The sequence below is a fragment of the Mobula hypostoma genome, chromosome 2, assembly GCF_963921235.1.
Source record: "Mobula hypostoma chromosome 2, sMobHyp1.1, whole genome shotgun sequence".
Taxonomy (NCBI): domain Eukaryota; kingdom Metazoa; phylum Chordata; class Chondrichthyes; order Myliobatiformes; family Myliobatidae; genus Mobula; species Mobula hypostoma.
The window spans coordinates 137,045,965-137,066,135 of record NC_086098.1 but is presented as its reverse complement, the minus strand read 5'-3'; the positions used below and the strand labels follow the sequence as shown (position 1 = coordinate 137,066,135).

The 20,171-nt window shown below is 42.6% G+C and overlaps 1 protein-coding gene across 7 annotated transcripts in view; it reads right to left on the bottom strand.

Annotated features, from left to right (window-relative positions):
• LOC134342509 (tyrosine-protein kinase Fyn) overlaps nucleotides 1–19,745 on the bottom strand; it is a 235,992-nt gene extending 216,247 nt beyond the window's left edge. For 3 of the 7 annotated variants that reach the window (XM_063040736.1, XM_063040735.1, XM_063040734.1), the window contains exon 1: nucleotides 19,592–19,744. The gene's annotated coding sequence lies outside the window, so the exon portion shown is untranslated. Of the gene's footprint in view, nucleotides 1–10,582; nucleotides 10,894–19,591 lie in introns of those variants that run through there. The other 4 variants (XM_063040742.1, XM_063040741.1, XM_063040738.1 and 1 more) reach the window with 3 other exon arrangements.
• Nucleotides 19,746–20,171: the final 426 nt, after the last annotated feature.

Genomic DNA, 20,171 nt, shown 5'->3' with positions numbered 1-20,171 from the left:
TTGGATGGTGCAAAAACTCTCAATCTACATGAGGCAACAACGTCACGGGCAAGTTCATCCCGGAGCTGGTAAAAACGAGGGAACTGGAATTTCTGCTGTGCATTCCAGCCGTTTTGGGTGGCCATATAGAACTGAGACAGTGTGGGGGCTGTTCTGGTTTGCCTTTGGATCATCTCTGCCGCAGTACAGCAACGTTAGATTTGCATTAGGGAGAGTACGTCAAGGGGGAATGTCCTCTTTTGTAAATTGTTCAGTTATTTCCTTTTCCAAAGGTAAACAGGACTATCCATCAGAATTTCCATGATTAGTTGTTCTCGAGTTCGATCTTGCAATTGTGTCCTCTAAGAAACAGAGCCCCTCTCTGCATTCATGCTGCTGCTGTTAGTGGAACACCCTCCATTGGATTGAAAATGGACACCAGCAGCTGATGATCAGTAACGAAGGTAAACTCTCTCCCAAATATTTAACACCCCAAACCAGACTCAAGGCCTGTCAACCTGCGCAAAATTTTTCTCTGCAGCGGTAAGGGAACATGATGCAAAGGCTATGGGGCGTTCAGTTCCATCACTCATAACATGTGACATGACTGCACCTATACCATAAGGCAATGCATCACAAGCAAATCTCACTGGACGTAGTGAAACATAATGTGCAAGTATCGTGTTTGGTGCCACCATTTTCTTCACCTTTTGGAAAGGCGCCTCACACTGCTTTGTCCATTGCTATTTCTTCCTGATCTGTAGTAACGAGTTTATGGGGTAGAACACAGTAGCCAGGTTTGGCAGGAGCCTGTTATAGTAATTGACAAATCCCAAAAAGGACCACAACTGTGGCACGTTCATTGGCCTTGGGACACCACCACTGCTTGAACTTTCTCAGCACACTTGTGTAATCCTTATGCATCAATGGTGTGACCACAGTAAGTGATGCTTGGTTTAAAGAATTCACATTTGTTTAGCCTATAATCTTCTAATCTTTGTAATACTCAAGATGTGCGAGAAGTTGAATTTTTATTAGTTTGCCACTCACTTCAGGTGCAAGCCATATTGCTAGCTTTCACATTGTAAAATTCAAGGTTACATGGTTGGTGTCACCCTCATCATTATCAGAATTTTCCATCAACAGCATGCAAATTAGCGCTCTTTCTTGAAACTGAAACTTGGTTTTATTAGATTTTTCTCTTGCCTATGCTGTGCTTTTATTTTTGCCTGCCTGACGTACGCTTTGTATGTGCCCTACTTTGTAGCATTTTCTGCCAGACTTCCTAACCAGATTACCACAATCTGTGCGGATAGGAAATAACATCTCCACCTCGCTGACAATCAACACTGGCGCACCACAGGAATGTGTGCTTAGCCCCCCGCTCTAGTCTCTCTATGGCCATGACCGTGGGACTAGGCATGGCTTAAATGCCATCTATAAATTTGCTGATGATACAACTATAGTTGATAGAATCTCAGATGGTATTATCTTTCTCTTATACACCCTCTCATCACCATTTAGTTGAGTGGTGTCGTAGCAACAACCTTGCACTCAACAATGACAAGATCAAAGAACTGACTGTGGATTTCAGAAAGGGTATAACAAGGGAACACATACCAATCCTCATACAGGGATCAGAAGTGGAGAGAGTGAGCAATTTCAAGCTCCTGGGTGTCAAAGTCTGAGGTCCTAACCTGGTTGCAACATATTGATGCAGTTATAAAGAAGGTAAGACAGCACCTATATTTCATTAGGAATTTGAGAAGATTTGGTTTGTCACATAGAACAGTTGAAAACTTCAGTAGATGTACCATGGAGAGCATTCTGACTGGCTGCATCACTGTCTGGTATGGGGGGGGGCGGGGGGCTACTGCACAGGCTTGAAGCATGATGCAGAAAGTTGTAAGATTAGTCAGCTCCATCATGGGTGTTAGCATCCATAGTACCCAAGACATCTTCAAGGAGCGGTGCCCCACAAAGGCAGTGTCCATCATTAAGGAACCCCACCACCCAGGACATGGCCTCTTCTCATTGTTACTATCAAGGAGGAGGTGCAACCTGAAGGCACACACTCAGCATGGAACAGCTTCTTCCTCTCTGCCATCTGATTCTTAAATGGCCATTGAACACATGAACACTACATGAATACTTTTTTATAAATTAATTTCTGTTTTCACTATATATGAAACACAAGTAAATTTTTTAAAGTACATATACACACACACATACTTGCTGTAATTCATCTATTTTCTACATTTATCATGTATTGCATTGTACCGCTGCCACAAAATTGACAAATTTCACAACATGTACTGAAGATATCAAACTCGGTTCTGATTCTGAAGCAACACACAAAATGCTGGAGGAACTCGGCCGGCCAGGCAGCCTGTATGGAAAAGAGTAAACAGTCAGTGTCTTGGGCCAAGAGCCTTCAATTGGGCTGGTGAAAAAAAAATGCCCCTGATTCTGACATTTAATTTTAAATCTGCATTGGTCTCATGTATGCAAGGCCCTGCTATAATAGTCACACATTTTTGTTCAGCCAGGCAGGTTTTTACTTAGACATTGCAATTTTGTTCATGATCACTTTCATTCCTGACTACAAATCAATTGCATCTTTGACTACTGTTTCCATTGTTACAGCAATTTCAACTGCTCTTTTAAAATGTGATTTGTGCTCCAGTTAGGAGCCATTTTTGAATGCTTCTTTGTAAGATTCCACAAACTAAATAATTTCTCAGTACATCATTAAGCCCATCACTGAACTGACAATGCTTGGACAATTTCTTCACTTCAGACTTGCAAGCTGAAATGGACTCCCCTTCCTTTTGATTCAACTTTTGAAACCTAAAGTGTTCTGCAATCAACAATAGTTTCAGTTCTAAACATCCCTGCATTACATTCATGATGTCGGCAAAGCTCATTTCATCTGATATGATTGGAGCAGTTAAACCCTTAAGCAAATTGTGTGCTTTCCCACCGATTACAGTCAGCAAAACTGGACCTAAGTTCTTATCGGTCATTCTATTTGCTTTAAAATACTGCTCAATTCATTCAGTATACATTGTCCAGTTATCTGTTGTGCAAGCAAACACATCTATCTTTCAGATGTACCCAGCCATTTCGGTTTGTTTATTATCAATTATCACCCAATACTCACTGTTTATGAACCTGTTCGGTATGTTTTCTGCCTTTTTTAAAAAAAAACTCAAACGTTTCTCTCCCCCTTCCAAAGAAAAATGTTCTGTGCTTCAGCAAATAGGTAGTCATCTGGGGTTGGTTTCAAAACTTCCTCGTCACCACTGTTATATTTTGTAACTCTAAAACTAATCAGAAGAACAACACAGGAGCGGGGATATGGGTTGACTTACTTTTATTCTAATGAGGCGGTCACATATGACCTGGTGGCATAATGATGTATGCCATATACGTAATTCTTACATACAACCAAAAATGGATTTTCTAAACAAACAAGAAATGCTTAATCAAGCTATACATTTACAATATTACTCATATATTACTGAAATATTATAAACACTCTTTTTAAAATGCTAGAGCCTCAGCTCCCTCTGGGGCCCCAACAAAGCATCAAACCAGATCAAGAACACCTGGAGCCAGAGGAACAGACTGCTGAGCACTCCCACACCATTCCATCTCATGGACATTCCTACACCTCAAACCTGCTTGCACATCACATAATGTTACCTGTGGAGTGTGGAGGAGACCGAATCAAGGTGTATGAAATTAAGGGTCTACATAAAGTTGGCAGTATCCAGCACTTCGCAATTATTTATTGTAGCCACTCCCGGAAACTTGCAAGTGCAAGAACAAATAACCACACAACACAATGATACAACTGGATTGAAAACACTGTCTAAAAAGGCCAATGCAAGTACAAATTTGTTGTTGTAAATCCTCTTGCACATGCTTGGAATACTTTTCAACCCCCAAGACTCAAGTCTTCTTTTATCTGATTAAACAATTGCACAAAACACAGACTAGAAACTGAAGCAAATGTTGTTTTGCAAAGCTGACTAAGGTCTCCAGTGTCACACAATGGTGGTCACAGTTCCTCTGCATTTTGTGATAAGACTCAAGGCCAGGCATTGTCTTACAAAAGATACAAATGCTTAATGGCAAATGCAATTCAGTGGAGTCTGGTTAATTGGGACACATCGGGACCAGTACATTTTGGCCCAATCAAGTGGCTGCCCCAGTTAGCCAAAGTTTCATGGAGATTAGTCAAAAGGGTATAAAAGGGTATAAAAAGGCAAACTACCATTTAACTAACAAATTATGTATTTAAATGAAATACAGAACAAATTAGAACACTACTAATACTATAAAACTATTAGTTCCTAATAGACACTGGAGAAATTCATCCAGTGTATGCTGACGTGTTCTGCTTAGTAACTGTCAGTGAACAACATCAGCCCAAACATCTAGTGTAGATAGTCGACTGCCTTCACAGTAACACTTCTGATGATTGCATCCTCCAAATCTTCATTTTCATTGTAACATTCAAGATGATTGCTGACACCTTCAAATTCTTCATAGTTCCTAACTAGTGAAATCATTTCATTTTCATTCCCAGCCATTTCTGGCATCTCAAAGCCTGAACGCTTGACACCACAGTGAGCAAAATAGTTCCCGATTGTCTTTCTGCTGATTTCTCACCATCTATCAGTTACAAATATCAATGCTTTTTGAAAATAAATACATGCAACTGACGCTATTTAAAAACTGATTGCTCTAAATATGGTGTACAGTCTAACAGCTGTACAAGTTAATATGACTGACACTAGTTAGAAATTGTTCGGCAACAGTCTCCTGTCCCAATTAAGTGGTATAGTGTCCCAAATAAACAGAGGAAATCCCAGCTATTTTCTCGAGTAATTTTTGTTCTTTAAGAATTGTCCCAAATAAGTGGCTGCCCCAATTAACTGATGGCTAATTAACTGAATCTACTGCAACTTTAAACAACGAAGGGAGATTGAGAAGTCTACGTCTGCTCTCTGTGGAAAGCGAGGGTGATGTTGAACTCACTGCAATTCCTAAAGGAACAGGCAGATTAAGAGATCCACTTGTGTGGATAATTAAACACAGACCCAAAACTGACCTGATGACTAATCTGAATGGCACTCAAGCAAGAGGAAAAAACCTCCTGATACCTGACCATTGATGACCAAAATCCTAGTCCAACACAATGTGGCAAGACACTGTCCAACATATATTTATTTCTATAATCCCAAATATTTGATCATGTATCTAAAGAATCAATCCCATCGGATAACCAGGCTGCAGCTACAGGTAAAATATAAGCAACAGGTTATGTTTCAGAGCACTGCATAATCTAGGACCAACCTGGTGTCCACAGATCCCTTGTTTAGTGGTCAGGGTTCATGGCATAAAAAATATTGGAACCCCTGGACTAAGGGACGCATGAGGGCATGGAAAGTTTCCATTCAGCAGTTTTATGCAGCGAGTGGTGCATCGTTATTATCACGTGCAGTGTCGTATGACGCAGGTGATCATGGTCTTCCACCTCTCTTTAATCTGAGAAGTTCCAATAAGCAATTCAAAACTTCTGCCTGTCCACCCCCTGATGTAGCTCATGAATATCATATGCTGTCGACTGCAACTTTTCTTCCATCAGTTTTTCCCACCACTGCAAGATGTTCCAGCTACTCTTTCCTCAGTACATGTCTCAGGAATCCCATCTGCTGTTTCCTGATTGATGACATCAGCTCTCTTGTTATTCCGGCTTTTCACAACACTTCTTCATTTGTTATTCTGTCCTTCCATGATATTTTCATTATTCTTCCCAAAAAAAACACATTTCTGCAGCTTCGAGTCTTCCCGCATTTTGCTCTGATATTGTTCAATGTTCACTTCCATGCGTTAGTGCGGAATGAATGTAGCACCACAACATTCTCAGAGGTGCACATGACACAAAATGACAGGGAAGGAAAACTCATTCAAGCAGAGCTTCGCAAGCCTCTTGTAGTGTTGCAAAGCACTTTACAACCAATGAACTCTTTCGACGTGCAGTCAGTGATGCCTAGGCAGATAATGGAAGTAAAACCAGTGGTGAAAAAAGTCAAGAGAGGAGATCAAATGTTGTCTTTTGAGATTCACCTCAAATGGAATGAAGAGACTTTGGAGATTTTGAACCAAAGCTTCATAACCAAAAGATTTCATATTTTCACATTTTAAATTTTTCCTTGCGACACAAAGGAGGTGATTGAGCCCAATGAGTCTATGCCGACTTTCACAGCAACTTCAATTCCATATCTCCATTTATTTCTCCTTGTAAGCCGTGCACTCATCTTAAATACTAACTCTTGACCAAGATTTTGTCCCATCCAAGTTTCAATGCATGTGAATGATGCTCAAAGTGAGGTATCTTGTTGAAACAAAAACGTATCCAAGGAGCAGAACCCAACCCAGACCGATTAACCTTTCTAAAGCTTGTGAGACAACAAGTTTATCTGGAAGGACTTTAGTAATCCCCAAAGTAATTGTCCACAACAATAATTCCTTGCATTAGAGATAAAGTTACCCTTATTATGCCTTGAAATCTTTACTGGCTGTTTTACAAAGTTATCCAGAAAATCAACCCATTGGGACAAAGGTGAAGGTTTACTAAAATGTCTGACTTTTTAAAAAAAACATATAGAAATACAGTGATGTTAGGGTGGGGGTGAGGGAGAAAACAGGGGGGAAAAAAAACAAGCTTGTATCAAAAATTAAGTTCTTTCAACTACAGTTATTAAACAGATCATTGCGCTCTTTTATTTGGGGCTTGGAAAAGCCAAAGGTTGAGGTCTCAAAAGTACCGCTGGTTGAGATGCGGAGGCGGCCATAAAGAGAGAAAACCCCCAGCCTGCCACCAGAAGCAAGCAAGCAGCAGAATGATGTCAAACCATCAGACTGGTACCATCTGCAGGCAGGACACATCCTCATTCAAGCTGACAAACTGGGCTGAGGTAGTACAAAATGGGGGGGGGGGGCGCAGTGGGATTTCTACCCAGTGAGTACCGGAGGTCAAAGTGAGCCTTCGATCATACCAAATCCTGCATCCTGGAAACTGTTGCACCTAATTTAAACCCACATCCTGCATCAGCAATCTCACTTCAGCAAAAGTTAACATTTCAAAGGCCACAGCCCTGTGGTAAGAACATCCGGGTTGCATTTCTAAAGTACTCTGTGATAGCTTTCAACCGAAATGTGTGGGGCACTTCTGGGCACTGTGAAAAGGTGGTCAGAGTTAAAGTTCGAAACAACTGAGTGAAAGCATGGGTGCAATTTAAAGATAATAAATAGCTCACAGAAAGCTGTATTCTTACAGAAGATTCGACACAACAAAATATCACGAGATGTTTCTGAAAAGTGCAGTGAAAGTGACCTGACACCATCACACAAGGGCAGAGGACTGAGTTTGGCTTTCAGAAAGACAGGGAGCTGGTAAACGCAAACATTAGAGTGTTAAAAGATGCTACAGTTAAAGGAGGACAAAGAGGTTGTCAGAGGGTGACAAAGAATGGAAGAGTGCAGATTCCCCTCCGAAGTCTGCGGCTGGGGGAATTGACCAAGTCATGGACAGCCAAGGCCAGGGTAGCAGTTCAAAGAAGGGTGAGAATCTTAACGTGGAGGTTGGATTAACCAGGCTCAGCAAACAGAGAGGGGAAAGAAGAGAAGTGTGCGAGTCCGAGGATGTAGGTATGCCACAGGGTGATTGAGTTGGAGGGGGAGAGAGTGTGGGAAGCAGAACTTTGGAAAAACATGTCTGAAGGTAACGTATGGAAACAGCTGAGGGAGGCCATGAATATGGAAACAAATGGTGTATTGTGCCGTCTGAGAGGCATGGGGAGTCTGGTTTAGTTCCAAAGGTAGATCTAAGAGACCAAAAATCGAGAGGGTGAGTGCACAACAGTCACACATCAGCCTCATACAGCCTTTCTGCATCACTATTCTCTCACCGCCCTCTTAAAAGCATGCTGACATTCAAACTGAAGCTCTGGTGAGCAAAGCCCACACAGAGTCTGAACAGCCAACCACACCAGGCCCAGGAGGAGAGACCTATTAGTTGGGGCTCTCTGTCAGGCCATGGCATTTCATTCCCAACTGAACTCTGCCATTAGGAATTTGTGGAGATTTGGCATGTCACCAGACACTTGCACATTTCTACAGATGTACTGTGGAGAACATTCTAACTGGCTACATCACCATTTGGTAGGATGGGTGGGATAGGGGGCTACTACATAGGATTGAAATAAACTGCAGGGAGTTGTAAACTTAGTCAGCTCCATTATGGGCACTAGCCTCCATAGTATCCAGGACACCTTCAAGGAGGTGGCATTCATCATTAAGGACCCCCATCACCCAGGGCATACCCTCTTCTCATTGCTACCATCAGGAAGGAGGTACAGAAACCTGAAGGCACACACTCCCGATTTCTGAATCGACCTATGAACACAACTTTACTAATTTTACTTTTACTTTTGCACTACTTAACTATTTAATATATACTTACTGTAATTCACATTTTTTCTATTATTATGTATTGATTTCTACTGCTACCGCAAAGAAAACGAATTTCATAACGTATGTCGGTGATATTAAACCTGATTCTGATTCCAAGGGAGCCATCTGTGTACACCCCTCTCCCTTTGCTCAGGGAGAGAGCAGAGGCACCCAAACACACCCAGGAGGTTAATGCCAACATGCTGGTATCTGGGACTGGAGCACGTGAACAAAAATAGGACCTCAATGTGCAGGTGCCATCTTAAATTCTTGCGCATTGAACTGATCGTCCTGGCTTTAACAGAATTGCAGGCAAGCAGAGGATGACTCACAGTCCAAACTTGATCGCAGTCTCTAGGCAAAAGACAAACTGTGTTTAAAGCTGCCCCATTGAAGAGCTGGGAAAAGAACGTGGTTAAGAAGCTACGTCTAGTAGTAAAAGCAGCTCTCAAATCTACATAGGCCTTAACATAGTACCTTAACTTCAGTGATTCAGTCTCTCCCTCAGTGTCATACACATGAAAACAGGTCCTTGGGCCCAAGTCAACAATAATCAAACACCATCTGCGCTAATCTTAGATCAATCCCATTTGATTTCCAACACAAAAAGAATCTACCATCTATTTACATTTAGGGCAATTTACAATTATGTTTTGAAACTCCAAGACACAAAACTAACTGAAAGCAAAAACGTGGAGCCAGAAATAACATGTCTTAGTTTCATTTTTTACTTTACTGAAAAATACACTTATGACGTAGTGGTATGATGACGTATGCCATTCACATACTTTTATATATAATCTGTAATGAATTATGTAAACAAAGAATGCTTAATCAAACAATATTACTGAAATATTAAATACACAACAGTGACCAATTAATTTGCCAATGCATGTCTTAGGGATGTGGTTGGAAATTGGAGCACCTAGGAAAAAGCCACACAGTTGTACAGACAGTGCTGGAAATCAAAATTGAACCCAGGCCTTTGGAGCTACAAGCCAGCAGCTCTACTGTGTCAATGAGCCACCTCCTCCCTCCACACTATGGATCTCTATCTCCATCAGCTGCCCCATTTCACCAGAAAGCAGAATCACAAAACCACAATTCAGTCCCAGACAACTTTTTGTAAAAGTTCCACATCACCACACATGACTCAAACCAATTCTACAATTCCCAGACAGCTAACCCATCATCTGTTCAAACTAAAACCTCTCCGCTTATTAAAAAAAAATCCAACTAATCAGATCCAAAATTCTTTGCAGATGAAGGACGTAATGGGAAAGGACCAGGGTTTGTTTTAAACAAGCAATGTGCATTTGAGTAGCAAACTTAATTCAGCAAACCACCCCACAGCCTTGACCACAGGAACATTCAAAGTTCAAAGCACGTTTATTATCAAAATATGTATCCATTACACAACCTTGAAATACATCTCCTTACAGGCAGCCACAAAACAAAGAAACCCAAAAAGTACCATTAAAACAAGACTGTCAAACAACCAATGTGCAGAGAGAAAAAAAATCATGTAAACAATAAAAGTAAGTAAATAGCATTCAGAATGAAAGTGAGTCTACGGACACAAAGCCAGGCATCACTACGGCCAAAGCAGGCCACAGCCTCAGTTCAGCACAGAGTCGAGTAAACATTGCAGAACAAAATTTAAACAAAATTTCTCAAACGAATTTTAAAATTTGGCATCATGATCTGCACAGACATCACAGAACAGCACAGCAAGAGGGCCTCAGGCTCCTTTAAAGTCTTTCCCCTCTCACCTTAAACCTACCCTCCTACTTTTAGGTTCCCTTTCCCTGGGAAAGGGAGAGTGTACAAATACCTTAACAATGACCCTCAAGATTTTATACACCTCAGTCTCCTAAATTCCATGGGATAGTGTTAAAGCCTCCAATGGAATGAATAAATTCAGAGTGGAGCAGAAGCTGAGCAGGGTTTCTCGGGCCAGCGCAGGTTTCAGAGACAAAAGGATGGAGGATGGATAGATTGGACAGCCAAGGCGGATGGCAAACGTGGACAAGTTGGAGGTTAGCTCAGAATGACCTCAGGTTTTCAAACATACCTGCAGGAGCAGTTCAAAGCCCCAGAAAATCCACCACCATTTGCTCCAAGCTTAAAAATGCAGTTCGACTTGATAGATAAATTGCAAGACAAGGTAACTTCCATAACGGAGTAAATCTTTTTCCAATGCAGAATCGCAGGAGGCAGCAGATGGAGTTTGCATATTTATGTGGCACTTACGAACATCTACGGCTCTCTGACTGAATTTTTACAAGTCCTGTGGCTTCACGTTGTGCCACGGTTGGCACAACGCTATTTCAGCTTGGGGCGTTCTGCAGTACGGAGTTCAATTCCAGTGCTGATCCGTAAGGAGTCTCTGTACATCCTCCCCGTGGAATGTGTGCTTTTTCTTCAGGTGCTCCAGTTTCCTCCCACAGACAAAAACATTCCAGGTAGGTTAACTGGTCATTGTAAATTGTCCTGTAATTAAGTTAGAATTAAACAGGTTTGTCGAGGGGTTGCTGTATCGCCAAATAAAAGATAAATAAGTGGTCCCAGCAACTTACCAAGCATTTGGACAGTTTTCCTTCATTGAAAACCTTGAATAATTTATTCCAGATCCATCAAAATATTGATGTTACATTTCTAGCCTTTCATAACCAAGGTAAAGCAACTCCCAAATGGATGAAGAACATATTCTCCATTCTTCACTTTGAGATAAAATTTAAAAGTAATATGGCAAGCACGCCCCAGTTTAGAATTAAACAAGTCCTGATTCAAGATCTCAACAATTCCTCTACCTCCCCTACTCCCTCCCATCTTCTTGGTACTGCTTGACCTGCTGAATTCCTCCTACAGTTTGTTTATTTCCACTAGAAAAATCAAAGCCAGCATTTATTGCACATCCCTAATTGCCTTTGAGGATGGTGAATTACCTCCTTTGCCATCCTTGAAGTGTGGCCGCTCGCACAATGGTATTAGGAGGGAGGTTCAGGGTCTTGACCCACCGATGCAGGAACAGCAAACCATTCTTGAGTCAGGATGGTGTGTGGCCTGGAGAACAGTTCCCAGTGTTCACACACTTTTGCTGGCTCCGTGGTGAAATTTTTCCAGAGGAGTATGGAGACTGGCCCCTCAGCCTGGTAATGTATTCAGACCATCAAGCCCCCATTTTCATCAACCTCATTCCAACCTAGCCACATTCTCACAGCTCCCCGCAGATTCAGCTAGGCAACCAGGGGCAACCTACAGCGGCCGATGAGCCTAGCAAACCCGCATGTCTTTGTGATGTGGGAGGAAAGCAGGGGCCTGCAGCTGAGTTTATACAAGATGGCTGAGTTGATTAATCGATGAAGCTTGTTCAAGGAGCCGCATCTTACACTAGCTGATTGTTTTTGTCTTTACAGCTTCCTGCTCCCACCCACGACACTGACTCCTACCAACGAGAGGATGTGCTGTTGTGACTGCCGCACCAACTCCTACTAGGGCAATGCGTGGGTATGAATAGGGTGAGAGAATGACTTCGAGGAGCGATGCTTCAACAAGCCGGCATCCATCATGAAGGGCTCCCATCACCCAGAACATGCCCTCTTCTCATTGCTAACATCAGGTGGGAGATACAAAAGCCTTAGGGCACACACTCAGTGATTCAGAAACAGCTTCTTCCCCTCAGCCATCCAATTCCTAAATGGACATTGAACCCATGAACACTACCTCACTACTTTTATTTTTAATTTTTGTACTACTTATTTAACTATTTAATATATAAATATACCTACTGAAATTCACATTTTTTTTCTATTATGTATTGCATTGTACTGTTACCACAAAGACAACAAATTTCACGTCAGTGATGTTAAACCCGTTTCTAATTGCTGACACTTGTAGTCGAAGGCCCTGCAGTAAGGCTGGAGCCAGGGAGGAAGTATTGGGAGACTGGAGCTGGAGAAACACACCCACAGGCACTGGAAGGAGATGAGAGATGAGGGAGATCATTACTCAGAAGACGAAAGAAAACAGATTTAAATGTTTGATACAGCATCGTAATTGGTGGCAGGAAAATCCCGCGCTGGTAGTAATATTTATACAACGAAGGCCAGGACGCAGAAACGGTGAAGAATGGGCCATTCATCACTTCGAACCTGACGAATCTGTTGAGTCAGGAATATCCGTGGCAGACAACTGTTGCTGAGCGAAAGGAGACAGGAGATTCACCAGGATTGAAATTTTGTAGGAATGAGTGAAGATTGGATAGAGTAGGGCTGTTCTCTTTGGGGGGGGGGTTGAAAGGAGTTAGGAAGACAGCTGTTCATAAAAAAATGAGTGCATAAAATCAGGTGAGGCTCAAGAGCAAACAGGAAAGGCTCAGCTTCCGCTGAGGTGAGTGGTTAAAACCCAAATAACATAGACTTAAAATAGCTGGATGGATTAGTGGAAAAGTGAAGAAACATTTTTTGACACAGGTGGGGTGGGAGTTTGAAACTAGAGGCAGACACTCTCAATAAATTTACAATTTACTTAGATGTATGTTGTGTATTTAACATTTCAATAATATTGGAGTAATCTTTTACATGTATTGTTTGATTAGGCATTCTTGTTTGTTTAAATAATTAAGCGTTATATGTTAAAAATATGTTAGAACACAAGAAATAGGAGCAGGAGTCGGCCATCTGGCCCGTCGAGCCTGCTCTGCCATTCAATAAGATCATGGCTGATCTGACCATGGACTCATCTCCACCTAACTGCCTTTTCCCCATAACCCTTAATTCCCCTACCTTGCAAAAATGTCAATTGCTTACATCATCCTGCTATGTGATATATGCCCATCTCGCTTAAAGTAAGGAATGAACTAGACCCATATCTTTGGACTCCCGTGTTTCCTGTGAATTAATTTAATTCTCTGAAGTTACAAAACCACAATGTGCACACGAAGAGCCTCGAGCTGCAGGGCAAAGGAGGTGGAAGGCGTTCCTTCCCTCCGTTAGCTTACAGGTCACCCTGGGGCAAGGTGTAGCACCTGCTTAGCCCCCCATCCCCGGATCAGGGTCACGTGATCACAGGTCCTGGTTATGTTGACTACCGACGTCAAGCAGACAGCCTCCGAAGAGTATTGGTAATGGCTGGGGTCACCTGTCTTGTAAAGACACTGCCCAGAAGGCAATGGCAAACCACTTCTGTAGAAAAATTAGTCAAGAACAATTATGGTTGAAAACCATGATTGGCCATCCATATGACATGGCACAGAATGATGATGGTGATATGATAAGGATATCAAGGATTGGATTCTCCTCACATTCCGTATTATCACAACTCTTACTCCAGCCAGAGGCCTGGCTACATTCCTTGTACTCGGCTGTAATACCGTGAACACAAGAACACACTATAGGAGAGGGCACAAGTCAATTGCCCCAGCACTCAACATGATCAAGGCTGGCCTGCACCAGACGTCAGCTCCCTGCTCCATGTCAATCCAAATGTCCACTGCTTCAACCTTTCACGAATTAATCTCCTTCATCTGAGGGGAATCTCATTGAAACCTATTGAATGTTGAAAGGCGTAGATAGAGTGGATGTGAAGAGGATGTTTCTTATGGTGGTGGAGTTTAGGACCAGAGGACACAGCCTCAGAATAGAGGGATGTCCAATTAGAACAGAGGTGAGCACAAATTTCTTTAGCCATAGGGTGGAAAATCTGTGGAATTCATTGCACAGGTGGCTGTGGAGACCAAGTCGTTGGGTATATTTAAAGCCAATGTTGGTTGGTTCTTGATTAGTCAGGGTGCGAAAGGTTATGGGGATTAGGTGGGAGATTGAGATTGAGAGTGAAATGGATCAGCAACGAAAAAATGGTGGAGCAGTCTTGATGGGCTGAATGGCTTAATTCTGCTCCTATGTCTTATGGAATTTGAGCTGGTGTCAAAATCTACTCATTTTTAAATGTTGAGTTCTCAGAGTTAGAGTTATACGGAACGGGAGTAGTCTCTTCAGCCTAATACATCCACGCTGACCAAGATATCTATCGAAGTTAGTCCCATTTGTCTATGTTTGGCCCACTGCAAGGATTAGTGGAAATACCGCTCACTTCTTTGGAGTAAGGGAAGACAAGAGGGCCAAGGGATGGAACAACAGTTACAAATTTCTTTCACTCCTCCAAACAAAACAAAATTCCTGTGGCTTTCTTCTATGCAGTAAATTTCCACGGTTTTGTAAATGGAAGTCCTGAACTTCCATTTAATGAGAGATTGAGAAATACTTTATTGCAAAACACCAACATCATTAAAAACTTCCTGTTCCAATTAACCAGTGAATCTGTGCAAACATAATGGATGCAGTACTCTAAAGACATGGCTTCTATGTCATGCAGTCTTCTGTACTCTACAGCACAGATAGTGGGAAATACTTCCCCAAAGTTCTAAAACTTGAAGCCATAAATATTGATTGAGAAGCAAGAGGTTTAGAGGTCATCAAGAAGAATTTTTTTTCCCCACACTGGTAGTCAGAACGTGGAATGCACTGCCCAAGAGCTTGGTGTAGGCAGGTACTCTCATAGCATTTAAGTATCAAGCACTTGAGTCATCAATACATAGAAATCAATGGACAAAGAGCCGATAAATATCAAATATAGGTATCGGACGGTTAGCATGGATGTGATTAGCTGAGTGGCTGCAAGACTAAATATAGGTGTAGCATTGCAGAAAGCAACAAAGGCTGTGTTGCTGGTTTACTAAGATGTTCTTTGGAATAAGAACATACAAGTGCATAGAATGATTTGTTTTATGGGAGGCACTTGTATGAAGGAGGATGGAGAAGTTGGAAATAAACTCAGGCCAGAACAAGGGTTCCCAGCCTGCGGTCTGCGGACCCCTTGCTTAATGGTATTGGCTCATGGCATAAAAAAAGGTTGGGAACCCCTGGTCTAGAATTTAGTAGACTCAGATGACCAACAGTCCAAAGATGCGCTAGGCATCCTGCAAGTGTCACTATACTTCCAACACCAACATAGGATGCCCGCAACTTACTAATTAATGTGTCTTTGGAATGTGGGAGGAAATCAGACTGCCCGGATCAAAGGAAGAACCTATAAACTGCTTAGACAGCAGTGGGAATTCAATCCTGACCACTGGTATTGTGCTAGCCATTACCAAATCTACGCTAGATGCAAGAGATTTTGGTAAAAGAACAGGAGAATGTTTCAACATGATTACCAAGGCAGTGGAGTCCATTACAGGTTTGGCAGACAGAACCCACATTGAAGGATGTTGGAAGATGTATGTGAATGGATCACAGAAACCACAAGGGACACGGCTGCTGATTGTATGGAAGACTACCAATAACCAAATCACAAAAAGAGTAGCATTGGCAGCATGGTGGCTAACACAAGGCTCTACAATGCCAGTGATCTAGGATTCAATTCCCAATGCCATCTGTTAGGAGATTATAGGTTCTTCCTGTGATCATGTGGGTTTCCTCCGGACGACCTGGTTTCCTCCCACATTCCAAAGACATATGGGTTAGGAAGCTGTGGGCCTCCTACGTCAGTGCTGAAAGTATAGCAACACTTGCAGGCTGCCCCAGCACATCCTCAGACTGTTGGTCGTCTACACAAAGGACACCTTTCACAGTGCGTTTCAATGTTTCAGTGAACATGTGACAAATGAATCTAATCTTCATCGATACAAGCTTGTTGGACAGAACACCCTTCATGTAACACAAGCAGTCTGGAATTTACATGTGTTTCTACTTGTGTCTCCCCCAATTTACTGGGTTTGAGACAAATGAGGACTGAGAGGCCAAACGTGGAGACCTGTCTGCTCTCTGATAAACAGAAAGATGGTGTTATTTTGAAATTATCACAGGTGTACAAGATGATGAGAGGCATTGATCGTGTGGCTATCCAGAGGCTTTTTCCCAGGGCTGAAATGGCTAACACGAGGAGGCATAGTTTTAAGGTGCTTGAAAATAGGTACCGAGGGGACGTCAGGGGTAAGGTTTTTTAAAAAACAGAGAATGGTGGGTGTGTGGAATGCACTGCCAGAGGCGGTGGTGGAAGCTGAAACAATAGGGTCTTTTACGAGCCTCTTAGGCATGTGGAGCTTAGAAAAATAGAGGGTTATGCGGCAGGGAAATTCTAGGCAGTTTCTAGAGAAGGTTACATGGGCGGCACAAAATTGTGGGCCAAAGGGCCTGTAATGTGCTGTAGATTTCTATGTTCTGTGTACCCTGGACAATTGCTTAGAACCAACATGACTGAAAGATCACCACATCACAATTGTTGTAATATTGCTTCTGGTTTTGGCGGACTACATTTCAAGAATGATGCTTCATCAGTTGTGAAGGGTCTCAAAACATTCTTAAATTGATACAATTAATGTTATATAAACACATCTTCCTTTAATATTGAATGTAGTAGGCATTGCAATGCAAGCATACAACAAAGGTCTAGTTATAATGGCCATTTCCCTAAACATAGATAATCAGTACTAAGCAGCAACCAACAACTTTAATAAACCACTCAATCCCAAATTGCTTTTTATTCTGATTTAACACCAAGTGTTTGTATCATCAGTGTTACACTGAAATATATAACCAGTAAGGTTAGCTTCATTGTCCTTTTACAGATAAAGCACTAAATGTTCAGCAGCTAATTTATACATTAGGAAAACCATTTCAACACACATTTCAAGTTCTCTGTGGGATGTATAAAGGTCTCATGGCAAATGATATCACACTGAGAATAATTTATGTGCATATTGATTAGGTGGAGTCCAATGTATTTCTCTTTAGCTACACCTTTCCCGTCATTCTTCAGAAATGCTAATTTACAGCTATTAACTGACTGACAAGCAATACACAAATTCACCCACGCAATTGCACAAAGTAGAAATCCAATAAAAGACCCACTTCACATTGGGCAGGGTGTCTGCATAGAGGATTCAAGAGGAACTTAATTGGAAACAAACAAGTAGATAGATTTGGGGTGTGTGTGTGTGTGTGTGTGTGTGTGTTGGGGGGGGGGGTTGGAAATCTTTCCCTGAAGCAGAGACAGTAAACAAAACCAGGACCAACATTTGGAGAGTCACAACCTGTGGGATCTACGGACCAATAACTAGAAAGTGAGAGTGATCTGAACACTTTGGCCTTGTAACCATGCAAGCTAACTCAGCTCTCTAAGTGCCTACAGTCAAGAAACACAGACACAGGTTCATCAGGCCACTATACACATCAACTTCCTTCTATTCCAAGGGCTTTCCAACTTTTCTCCCCCTCCTGCCATGAACCAATACCATTGACCAAGGGCTCTGTGGATCCTAGGCTGGGAACCCCCTGTACCATTCCCATCTACCAGCACCTGGCCAGCAGCCTCGCTGATTCAAATGCTTCTCCAGATTCTCCAGATAGTGGAATTCCAGGCTCCACTATCTTCCCAGGAAGTGTGTTTCCCATTCCAGACACCAGGGAGAACCTTTGCTCCTCGATCCCCTCCAACCCTTTTACTTATCCATCTTAAACCAATGCCCTCTGGTTTTGAACTATAGAAGAAAATTACGACTATGCACCCCATTATTTCGAACATCCCTGTTGTCCCCGCAGAAGGTACGACAGCCTGAAAGCGTATACTACCAGGCTGAAGGGCAGCGTCTACCCGAATGCTAAGACTACTGGACGGACCTCTTGTACCACAAAAAGGACCACTGACCTCAATCTACCTCATCATAGCCTTGCACTTTGTTGTCCGCCTCACTATTCTGTCACTGTGATGAAATTTTCTTTATGAACGACGTGCAAAACGAAGTTTTTATTCATTGAGACAGTAACAGACCAATCTTCTCCTCAGCCTGGTTTGCTCCAAGAAAAATACAAACCCTAAATCATATAAAGTTTGGGCTTTAAAAACAAGCGCAACTTTTTTTAACCGAAAGACTCCAATGAAAAGCAACGCGAGCGAGGCTCGATGACCGGAGCCCGCCGCTGTAGGGTGACGGCACAAGGGCTGCTCATTATCGGCCAGGGTCCGGGGTGGCAGTGCGGAGAGGCATTCCCTCCGGAGAGGCGGGAAAGGACCGTCAAAGCGGCGTTCACACGAGAACCATCAATTATTTTAATACTGAGTACACGTCAAACGGACTGAGATCACCACGAACAACAAAAGCTCGTACCCAACCCCGGACTAAAATAAATCAAAACTCTTAGGGAAGGGGAAAGCACGAAGCCTGAGAGACAATGGCTTGAAACAAAATGTGTCAATTGGGAGATACGGGGATGCAGTCAAAAGCTAAACAAAATGTCAAATTGGGAGTAACCAGGAACACCACAAACCCGTTTTGAATAATACAAGTTAACACAAAAGGAATCTCTGCTGGGCTGACAGCGAGAGCGAGGGGGGGGGGGAATCGTGCAGGCTTTCGCGGGTGGGCTGGGAAACAATGTAGCAAATCGCTGTTTTCAACATGAATGTATCCGCAGGTTGATCATCTGTAAAGTTTGGAGACTTCACGCCGCCGCTACAAGCATGCCGTCGCCTCCGAGCCGATGTTCTCAGCACCGAAGGAACCTCAGAAAAATAACGGGGCTGCTAGGCAGAGCGAGTGAGGATAAAATCAACCGAACACAACTTGATGCCCGTCGCCACCCTTCTGTCAATCGGGGAGGGAGAGCAGTGTGGGTGTTATTTATTTATTTATTTATAACGGTACCCAAAACCTCAGAATAACACAGCACATCAACAACAACAGATCACCTTTTGTCCAAAAACATTCACATGGAAGTTGCGATGCATAATTGCGTAACGCCGAGGGGTGGGGGAGATTAACAAAAACACAGTATTTCTAATTTTAAACGAGACACGCAGTAAAATCTGCGAGGTGTAATGCCAAATGCATGTAGAGTGTGGCTGCCTGGTGTGAGCAATCTGGTGCAGATTCTCTCTCTCTCACACACACACACACATTCCGAACCTCTGTCCATCTCACCAACAATTCCCCTGCCCAAAACATTCAATGCCAAACTTCGAATTAAACAACAAAGTCGTTGGTATAAAAATACAATTAAAACAATTGTCTGTTCTTGCTTACCTGAAGAGCCGTGGGGCTTGCATTCACATCTCCCTTTGCAAATCCCCTCCCTTACTCTGACGCCCACCCTTTGCGCTTCCTTTATGTTGAACCTCCAGCTTCGCCCCGACTCACTCTTTGTGCTGGGGGCGAGAGGCTCTTACGTCATTAGGCTCACCCTCTCACACGAACTCCGCCGCTCGGCGTGCAACCTAAACTGATGAAAGTCCGGAAGTGTCGTCACTGCGGAAAGAAACAAATGGATGACGTCATAATGGTAATCGAACGGGGCTGGGTTCTGAGTCTTCCCCCGTGGCGGGAGATGGTGCTTTAAGTCATCCCTGGATGGAGATATTGCTGGGGCTTTGGAAAAATTAAAATGCGAACTTAAAACCGTGTGTTAGATTGCCATTCTGACATTACTTGGCCGTTGCATTTAATACATTATACTTATTGAAATGTATTTTGGCATTGTTTGACTTTTATAGTTTTTTTTATATATGGACTAGAAATTCACAAAATAAATCTTCGATGTTTTCAGTCCGCTTCAGCCTCCATGGATATTGCTTGACCTAAATTGTAGATGTTTAAAAGCGCGATG